The 10923-nt window shown below is 35.8% G+C and overlaps 1 protein-coding gene across 2 annotated transcripts in view; it reads left to right on the top strand.

The window, feature by feature from the left end:
- LOC106887512 (cadherin-12) overlaps positions 1–10923 on the top strand; it is a 564874-nt gene that overhangs the window by 195681 nt on the left and 358270 nt on the right. Inside the window, exon 2 of one of the 2 annotated variants that reach the window (XM_014941084.1) lies at positions 1740–1841. The gene's annotated coding sequence lies outside the window, so the exon portion shown is untranslated. Of the gene's footprint in view, positions 1–1739; positions 1842–10923 lie in introns of those variants that run through there. The other variant, XM_014941088.1, reaches the window with a different exon arrangement.

The following is a 10923-nucleotide window of genomic DNA, read 5'->3' as shown; positions in this document are numbered from 1 at the left end:
GCAAATGTTGTTGTTTTGGTAAGCTTGTAGTAAAGCATGTGATTCAAATCCAGCTTGTCTTTTCTAGAAAGTTAAAAAAAAAACAACCAAATTAAGTTAGGGGAGGTTTGGTTCTGCTGCTGCCTTCATTCCAAATATGATGAATTTGAAGGGCAGAAAAGATCACCATGTCCATCTGGTCTGAGTATTTGAATAGTGCCAGCTACTGGAATTGGAGTCAATTGCAACTACAGTAAACTTATTCTCAGTAAATAAAATGACTTGGGCATAATAAATTTGTGGTTGAATAGTAGTAAAAATTTCAAAATTAAATATAGTTATATCTTTAATAAATAATTCCTTCCACTGAAGTTAAAGTAAATGCTGTGATTTTTATTTATTTTTTTTTTTTTTTCCCCAAATAAGATATTGTAGCTTCCTAAGGTGCTGAAAGTTGTTAGTATTAACCCAGTGGAGGGGGAGACTGGAAGTACTGCCAAGCAAGTTATACATTTATAAATTCAAAATGTATGTTGTAGTATACTATTAGCTTTTGTTTGAATGTTTACTTGAAGTATGGAGATTCTGGGTTATTAATGTCTGTACAAATGGCTTATTCCCCTTTGCCTGCATAATTTGTCTGCAACTTCTGTGTTTGTAAATTTCAAAAAGCCTTAATTTAATATAATCTAATGTTTTGGCACAGAGTGGGTATTACATCTCTCTTTAGTAGCCCCTTATCTTGAATAAGAATACTGCCTTGGGTGTGAAAGAATGCAAATAGATATACACCAGCTTAGCTGTTTGTCTTCCCTTGAGTTTTCTCTGCTTTTATAGTCTTATATCTGGATGCCATCTCTCTTTTAATATCCCTTCAGCCTTATTTTTGGACTCCCTTGTTTTTTAATTTCCTTTTTTTCTTCCCTCCTATTCATTTTTCTTTCTGTCCATCTGCATTCGGAAATTCCAATATACAAACAACTGAATAAAAAAATAAAAAGCACTGAAGAACCCTCCAATTTTTTAATCCTATTGAAGTAATAGAAAATATTTTCTAACATTTTTCGTTTGTTTTTGTTTTCCTAATGATCTTAAACATTAGATCAAGGTTCACGTAAGAATGTGTCTCAGAGCTGTAATAGGAACCAGTTCATGATATGCTGGTTATGGAAGTTGCTTCTGTGAGTTATAGACTTTGAACTTATGAGAAAAATTACTATCTCACTATATATGATACTGATTTATACTATTATGGTAGTGAAAAAATTGGCTGCAAAACCATTGTGAAAAGAACAAAATGTTATATGCCTTGTCCCTAGCTCATATTATCACTCTTCCATCCTTTTTGAAGAAATCTTTGTATGTTTATTTTCACGCTGTGATGAATGATAGCTGACACAAAGGAAATCCAGCCAAGGTAATGCATACAAATCAGAGCCATAATATGATGCTCTGCAGTAATGCCTACTGGCAGTAAAAATCCCACAAGTTTTAGACAGCTCTAAGGAACGTGAACAGGTTCATTCTGAATGTTTGCTGAGTGGGGTCCATCAGCTTCACAGGGTATCTGTGTCCTGCCGTATTCAGACAAGAGGCAAAGAAGAAGCGCTGTATGGAGATCGAGTTTTTCTTTGGTTTTTTTTAATGCTAGATTGAGTTCCCTAATAACAGACTTCATGGGGGTTTTTTCTCTTAATTTTTTATTCTCATGAGAAACAACTGTTGACAATGACAATTTAACTTTTGTATGTTTTTTACAGGCTATAGTGACCCAGTCAGTTGAGGATTGTGGTGAATGAGCCCAGCTAACGTCTGAACTTCACTTATGTAAGGTCTTCGAAGATGCGGCATCATATTAACAGGTAGGTTGCTTAAAAATGCTGTAGATATCTGTGTCATCTCCAAAGAACTTGTAGTAATTGCAGTCAACTCATAGTGTTAAACCTAATGGACTCAGGTCTCACCCTTCAGTTTTGTTTTTTGTGGGTTTTTTGGTTTGAGTTGGTGTTTTTTTGTTTTGTTTTTTTTTTTAATTTATTAAACACAAATTTATTTCAGGCCCATGAAATTGAGCTGGAGAAATTCAGAAATCTAGTATCTTTTCTGCATATCTCAACAGAAATACTTTTGTTGCAATATCTAGAGAATATAGTACTGCTGACCATTTCACTAATTACAAATGCCTGAGATGTTTGTTACTTTTTCAGGCTATTTCAATTTACATGTAGATTGGAGAAAATATAGGTACCTTTACAGTCTGTTCTGCATCCTTAAAGGACAGAAACATATTTTTTCTTCCTAACTTTTATTTTTATGATGCTTTTTTTCTTGTAATTGTGTGGTCTTATTTTTGTCAAATGGTATTTGTCTCATTTCAAAAACATACCTTAGTCTCATGAAAAAATTTCTGCTAAAAAACAATGTCATAGGCTTCCTCATGTTTATTAATATGTCATTGCCTACTTAAGTCATTACTTACGGAATCCACTATAAACTGGTTTTACTGTTTTCTTGGCAAGAACTTAATGCTGGGGTTAATAATAAAAAAATCAGTTAGAGACAGCTATAAATTCTGTAACTTTAAAGTTAATTATCATATATTTTGAGGGTAAAGCCTAAATGAATTTGAAGCACAGGCTCCAGAAGATGGCAAAGGTTGGTGAGTTTTTTGGGTTATATTTTTTTAGCACTTCGGTCTAGGAAACATTGTACACTGGAGAAAAAAGTGCAGGTGACATGGAGTACTTTGTGTATCCCAGCTTTGTTGCACGCTTGCTGTGAACACTTCATTTGTAGGCAGATGTAGAGTGAGGAAGAACTAGATGCTGATTGTCCTCTTATGAATTTATATGGAAAAGGCAAAAGCTGTGGAGAGTTATTTAAGGCTCACTGTCATTTAATTTCAGTGGAAAATAAAATCAAAGCCTTTATATATTGTGCTTATTAAAAACATTATTGATATTTTCTTTACAGTAAGAATGCTACCCTTGATTTCAACAGATAATATGCTTTTATGCTGTCCAGTGCAGTTGTGCAGCTGATACAAAAGACAGGTTCTTTTACACATGGCTGCATTTTGGTAACTGTGTGATACATCTTATGTAAATGCTCAAAAATTCAAGATGTATATTTGCCACAAAATTCTGGTGAAAACTTCAGATAAAAAGTTGGAAGTATCTGGATGCTAGTTTTTCTTTTTACTCAAGGCTATCTTTAGTGCTTGTTTTTTGGGACAAATATCACAAATATCACTTACCAAACTCTGGGCTTCTGACATAGTTAAAATGAATTAGGAAATTGAGACTATATTTCAGTGACTCTGCCAAATATATAAAAGAAAGCTTCTCTGATGTCAGTGTGATCAGCACTTGTTATCTTGACTAGGCTCGCTGGAATTGTGCCACAGGAACTTGGGATGCAACTATCACTTCTGCTTTGTAAAACAGTTTTTGGATGATATATGTACTTTGCCTTTAAAATGTGGGTTTGGGGGTTTCTTTGGCACCTGGATTGTAATCAAAATTGCATATTGTTTCAGGGCATTCAGGTAGACGGTGTGAAAATGCAATGAGAAGGATTAATAGAGAGCAAATAATGTGGAATGATTTTATTAAATTTTATTTTCAACTGATGAGATCAGCACTTAGTAGAATACCTTCTGAGAACACCCCTGTGTGGACTAAGGTGAACCTTGGCAGGCTTGGCGTGTGACTTGATAATGAGTTTATATTCTCAGTGCATATATAATGAAATAAAGTGTTAAAAAGAAATTAGGGGCCTAGTTAAATATCTGTTTTAAGATTTTAAACAGGGTAAGTGATCTAATTCTCAGTGCTATGGTACAAACTCTACACTATTTTAGATGCACAAATGTACATATATATTGTGTATGAACTCAGCTTTTCATATGGATTAGACTGGCCCATATGGGCTCGATATGTTTACATTGGTACACATGCATATTAGTAAGGATGTGGAAGTCAGCATATTAGTGAACATGTGATAGAGCAGTACTACTACAACAAAAAGCTATGTATTCTTCTCATTCAGCATGGGTTTAAGTGCTCAAATCTTTGTTCTAGCTATATAAATTTCTGCTAAATTTAGCTATTAAATTTCTATTAAGATAAGGAAAATAGGCTCTAGATTTGTGAACTTAGAAGAGCTTAACACAGAGACCAAACATTATGTAGCTGTCTGCCCTGTCCCTCACAGCACATTCCCTCCTCTCCTTTTCACTGTGGGTTTTAGAGCTGAACGTGTTCTTTGAAAGTGTGCATAGCAGACAGTTTTCCAGGTCGTCATAATATCACCCAGTCTGGCAAAACAAGAGTGATAAACATAGGAAAAAATCCTTTTGTTGTTATCAAGGAAATACTACAGGAGAGATGAAGAGGCAGCTTGATTGTGGGACAACAATCCATAATTTACTTTGCAGATGTCTCTGTAATTTAAGCAGCAGGCAGCACAACCGCACAGTTCTAGATGCTCTGGGGAAAGGATACACAGAGCCTCGTAAATCATGGTAAGGATTAAAAGCAATGAACATTCATCTTCTTAACCTCGTAAAGCAGTATTGCAAAGCCAAGGATTACAACTTATTGTGCTTGTAATCTTTGTTCAGGGATAAAGGGTGTCAACTTTTTTAAAAGCTTTTCTCAATTAACAGTAACCCCTACCTTTTGAGAAGGCCGAAGGCTGTTTTCAAACTGATTTTAAAAGAATTCCTAATATTAAAGGAATACTTAATGTTTCCCACAAAAGAAGGAAGAAAAAAAAAAAGATTCCTGGCTGTGGCCATTGTTTGTTTGTAAGCCAAACAATAGTTTATTTCTAAGCCCTGATCTGTTTCTAATGTTATTATTCATGAACGTGTTTGAAAACTTTGCTTAACAGACGCAACACAAAAAAGCTACAGATAGATATTAAGTTCCATACGGTTAGTAAGATTTCTCAAAAGGTCTCACATAAGGCGGTCTAGACAAATCTAGAATATGTGCTAAGGCGGTAGGAAAAGAACACATGGAGAGCAGTTAGCAATTCTGAGCAGTCCAAAAGGAATTTCTGAATAGAGATGCTCTAATGTTGAAGAATAATTTTCCAGACAGAGATGTCCTTCAAAATATTTTTCCCCTTATATGTTCTTTAGGCATGTAATAATTTCTATCATAGAGAATACAACAATTATATAACATCTTTAAGCAAAAGATAGAGTTGGACCATGTCCTAATTGCAATAGTTGTGTCTTAGAATTTTGAATCTCTAAAATTTTAAAAAATGGAAGATCTACGTGTGTAATTTGAGGCTTCTGGGTAATTCAAACCTTTGGCTTGTCTACAGACAGAGACCGCGCTATAATTTTAATAGTCAGTCATTGTTTACAGAGAATCTTTCCTAGAGAGGGCTTCCTGAGTACTTACAGATCACAATCACAAGAATATTGGTTTGTCAACTGCTTCAGGCCAGACCATTATAAACAGCACTGTAAAGTTTTACTGGCCTCAGGCAAGACTTTGGCATCTCTTCAGGATTGCTGTATGCTCTCATTATCTCGTGAAGTTTGTATTGGAAATGTCTTCCTGGGCAGATTTTCTGTGGTGATTTTTCTTCTAATTTGACTATTTTTCTTTTTTGGCTTTTTTTTTTTCTTAATTTGAGTATGTGAAAGTTCGTGTAATTTCTAATATTCCATTGAGATGTTTGGTTACTCTAGAAATCTAGCCAATAAAACAGGGAGACAGAATTTGCCTGTACAGCTACCATGCTAGGCAAGAATGATGCAGTTACTACGAAACTAAGTAGTGGGCTTGCATATTATTTGTACATAGACACTTTTCTTTCTATGATTTCATGTAAGCTTGAAGATGTTTTCTTTCCCATTATTTTTTTTTTTCTTTAATATCATAAATGTGAGCTACATGGACAGTTTTTTTATCCTCATAAAACACATAATGTTTCATTCATGAATCCTGGAATAGATCACTGGTTAAGGGTCTGTGAAGGAAACAGCTGGCTATTTAGTGGATGGGCAAAAAGTGTTCTTTATTTAGGAGTGTTAATTTCACCTAATGTAAATGTCTTTTATTATTTTTAATAAAGCCTTCTATAAATTTTAGTATGTATGATGGGCATAGAACATTCTATTTTAAGAAAGCATGATGGGCAGGTGCTGTTTACAGCTGAAGAGCTGAGACTGAGATTTTTCTTGTCTCGTGCACAAAAACATGCACCTTTCAAAACTATTTATTGATTTGAGATTCTTCAGATTTTACTGCCAACTTGATATTTAAAAAGACATTAATTTTCTGAGCATGGATTAGTTTTTACCCTCTTTAACAAGCTGATGGAACAAATATTTGAGTTTCGAAGCCTATACCTGGTTGAATTGTGACTTCCAAAGATGGAGACTAAAACTCAAGGTAGTCAAATTCTTAAGGAAATTCTAAATTTGTTTCACATGGTTGAAATGAAAGAGTTAAATTAAACTTGACATATGTAATACTTTTATTCACTTGAAACAAATAATAGAAAATGGCAATTTGTTGAAATGAAATTGCACAAAAATAGCTGCTTAAAGAAATTGCTTATAAAACTTTGCAAGGAAAATAGAATGTTCTGGAGCTGTTAAGGTTTTTCAGGAGTAAAGCTTAAGTTACAGAAAAGAGGATGTTGGGCTTTTTGTTTGTTGTTGTTTTTTGTGTGGTTTTTTTCAGCAATGAAGAATTGCATGAAAGTAATCATGCTACTACTGAATCCTGGTATTTTCAATATGTTTGAAAATTACTGGTGTCTTTTAAAGTCCATCATAAATGAGTAGATGCTAGCAAAAAAGCAGAATCTGTTGAATTAGGTGAAAGTAGGTAAAAATCTGTCTAAGTCTCAACTATTTCAGGAAGTGGTTTGTGGTACTGGTGAGCCATGGGCTGCTGCATTTGGAAGCAATTTATACTGCTATTTTACCAGTACAGCGCCGTGCCAAAACGAATTAGTTTTGCTGAAAAAGACCTATTGGCAATGGGGTAGCACCGGGCTGTCATAACAATTTGTCTTCAACTTCTTACTGAGTGTCCTTATATGGTACTGTATTATGTGAGCATCTGCTTGCATTCCACTCACTGCAGCAAGCATGCCTTCAGAAACAAGGGAGTGTGAAAGAACAGTGAGAATTACAGGATCAAAATATGAGATTTGTACAGCAATAAGAGCCAAAATGTCAAGCTTGCTATCTTGAGAACGTGTTCAAAGAGTCAGTGGAATTCACTTGGAAAAATTCTAATCTGTTTGCAATATGAAGCACTTGCTTCACTCAGTGCTTGGTGCAGTCAAAATTAGCACAGGTTCTTCCCAGTCTTAATCCCATATTTAGATGAATGCTATTAAAAATAAAGTAGGAGTTCAGTGTACATTTCACACACCCTTTGCCTCTCCAAGGAGACTGTCATTGATCAGAAGCTGCACTGATGCAGTTTTCTTCATCCTTGCTGTTGAAATCTTCATTTGCCAAGTTGGCAAAGGAATAATACGTCTGATACTTGCTATGCTAATGTGCCTTGCTTTGCTGTACTGGTTGCATATACTCTGAACTTGGAATTGGTATGAAATCATGGAAGGCAATCAAGATCCTTTTAAGTATGTTCTCCTGCTTTTCTGTACCGTCAACTTGTAGGTTCGTAAGTGTCCATGAAGGGCCTTTGGGAGTTCTGTATTTTCTATACAGCTCCTGTAGGATTTACAAGGGTGATATGGATATCTAAATATCCTGTTATTTTGGGTGTATGGGAGTCTATAAAGGCGTTGAAGAAAGGTGTTTCCAGATTTTTTTTGCTGCAAACTGTTTCTTTCCTGGGGAGTGTTTTTGGTGATGGATGCCAAGGCTGAATTTATTTGTCTGATAATGGACATCAGTAGTAACATATGGGAGCCTCTACAGAGCTCGGTGCTACAAACCTTTATTTGCATTGGTAAGCCTGGCACTGGTCTCGCAGTGCTTAGTGGTATTACTCACATAAGTATGAGCTTTGGAAAGAAAGAGTGGAGATTAGGTTTTTAATTATAAACATTGTATACTTTTAAGACTTACTTCAATATGTATTTCCAAGATGAGATGGTGCAGAAATTCAGATTTTACAGTCCACTGGGTACATACAACATCCTATAAAAATTTCAGTCAAACTTCATGAAGGAAAACCAGATGTGTACAAAAAGTCAAGTGCTAACTGTACAAGATCAGGAATATCTGTCACCTCTATGAAGTATAATCTATTCAAAAATCTTTCACTATATGGAGAAATTAAGCACATAGAGGCTATGCATGACTCATTCCTAAAATCAAGGAACTTTGTTTAATGTTGATTAAAAATCTATGGCAAGAGTATAGGATTTTTTACTTTCACTACACCTGGGGGAAATGTATTTTTCTGATGTATATCTGAGGTTTAGAAATAGAAATCACAGAATGGTAAGGGTTGGAGGGGACCAACAAAGAGAAAGCACAAAGCTGTTTGCAGAACTGCTCCTCATAGTGACAAAATGGCTTACATTCGGAGTGAAAGTGTGAAAAGGGTTTGGCTATGATCTTAGACATGGCTTTATTCAATATTATCACTAACATGATGGGTGATGACATAGAAATATGCATTGCTTATAAATTTTGTAGATAAAATTTCCATCTACAAAACTAATGAGAATTAAGAGTGTTTAGAGGCTAGACTGAGCATTCAAAATAACAGTGAAGAATGGAGAAGTAATCACCAAAGGGTGTGGTGAAACTTAAACAAATAAACATCCTTGTGCAGAAATCACCATAGACAAAATACGGACTGAGGAACAACAGATTAGGTAGCTATTCGGGGGAGTGGAGAAGGGAAGGAGGGATTAGAAACTGAGGATGACTCTGTAAAATCATGTCAGGATGGAGGGTTCAAAATTTGGGATGTGATTTGATGACTGGAGAAAGGCAGATTTTGCACGTAGTTGTGGAGGAATCATTAAATCCTCCTAACGCCTATGTCTGGGCCCATGAAGGAGAAGTTAGTGATTGAGAACAGTCAGCACAGATTTGACAAGAAAAATTCATGGCTGACCAACCTGATTGCTTTCCACAAAGAAATGACTGGATTTGTGAACATAGAGAAACCAATGAGTGTTGCATACTTTGAATTTAAGAAGGTTTTCAATGCTGTTAGTGTTGAACATTACACTCTGGATGGGTGTAATGAAAACTAGATGGATAAAAAGCTGGTTGGATGGTTGGGACCAGGGTGTACTGGTTAGTGGATCATGTGCGACTTACAGGCCCGTGGCAATTAAGTACCTCAGGTGTCTGACATGGGGCCAGAAGAGGTGGCATCTGGGCTGTACTCATAGGGGCATGGACAGGAGATTGGGGGAAAGACATTGTCCCCCTTTTGTTCAGAACTTGTGAGACCTTATCTAGATACTGCATCTAGTTTTGGGTCCCCCAGTATAAGAAAGACATCAGCTAACTGAAGTGAGATCAGCAGAGGATGCCCGGAGTGGTCAGGAGCTGGAGCACTTCTGCGAGGAGAGGCTGAGGGATCTGGACTTGTTCAGCCTGGAGAAAAGACTGCTTTGGGAGGATGTAACAGTAGCTTGTCCATACCAACAAGCAGGTTAGCAAGAAGATGGAGCTGTGCGCTTCATGGGCATGCGTGGGGGAGAATGAAAGGCAATAGCTGTAAACCGAAAAAAGTGGAGTTCAGACTGGATATAAGGAAAAACTTTTTAACTCTGAGGAGAGTTAAACTGTGGAACAGATTTCCCAGAGAGGCTGCTTGGTCTCCATTCTTGGAGATTCTCAGGGTCAGACTGCATAAAGCTCTGAGCATGCTGGTCTGACCTCAAAGCTTACCCTGCTCTGAGCTAAAGATTGGACAAAAGATGTCCTGATGTCCCTCCAGCCTGAATTATTTGATTCTATATAGAGATTGAGAGACATTTTTTCACCTCTATTCAGTTTCAGTAATGCTTTTGTAATGTTTTGGTTATTATACTTCAAGAAAAACATGGATTTTCCCAAAAGGGAAACATATCTGATTGGTTAAAAAAAAAATACACATGATGAGAGACTCTATCAGTAAGTATGGCTTCAAAGTCAAAAGAGGAGAAGATGGAATAAATGAGAAATCTTGATTTGACATGATAAGCTCCTGAAAAGGGGGATAATCTGTTGTCCAGATACAGGACAAATAGGGTAAGAATTAAGTGCTTTCTAACTTTATTGCAAGAAAGACTTGGATTACATATAATTTAAAATCTTATAATGGCAAAAATACTACTGAAATAGACTGTATAGGAGAAGCATGAAGTCTTCATTACTAGAGATGTTTGAGAGCAGAAGTATCTGTCAGAAACACAGTGATTTCTGAGAGTAGGAAAGAGAACACCTGAATATATTTCATATTGTGCATGCATAGACTATGCTAAAATGATTTAAAGCTTTCCTGACTTCAAGCCCCTATTGTTTGCAGTATGACTGGGAGGTAATTTTTTTAAAAAAACCTCAGACAGTGAGTGTGTCAGGATTTATTCGAAGACCAACTCTAGCTGTCGGTTTCACTACTTTTCTCTTTAAGATTTATGTCAAATCATATTAAAATATAACAGTACATTTTTACACACATCTTTGTGCAAAACACACAATCCTCTTTAAATTAGAGCAGCCCGAACTCTAACATTCACAGTGTATATCTTTAAATGCTTCTAATAAAACACTGATTTGATGCCAGTTTTTTTGCAGCTCATTAAAAAAGCAGAAAGCAAGCCCTTATAATTTTTTTAAAGTCTGGTTATCTGAAATAGAAATAACAGCTGTAGTTTTAAGAGAGTTCATCCTCTGTTTTCTTACGTAAACCCCAAATTTTTCTGTTACGTACGTGTGAAATTCACAATAGCCTACTCTGAACTATATGTATTTATAGCCTG

The sequence above is a fragment of the Calidris pugnax genome, unplaced genomic scaffold (assembly GCF_001431845.1).
Source record: "Calidris pugnax isolate Ruff unplaced genomic scaffold, ASM143184v1 scaffold8, whole genome shotgun sequence".
Lineage (NCBI taxonomy): Eukaryota > Metazoa > Chordata > Aves > Charadriiformes > Scolopacidae > Calidris > Calidris pugnax.
The sequence above is the reverse complement of the archived record's forward strand: the minus strand, read 5'-3'. Positions and strand labels throughout refer to the sequence as shown.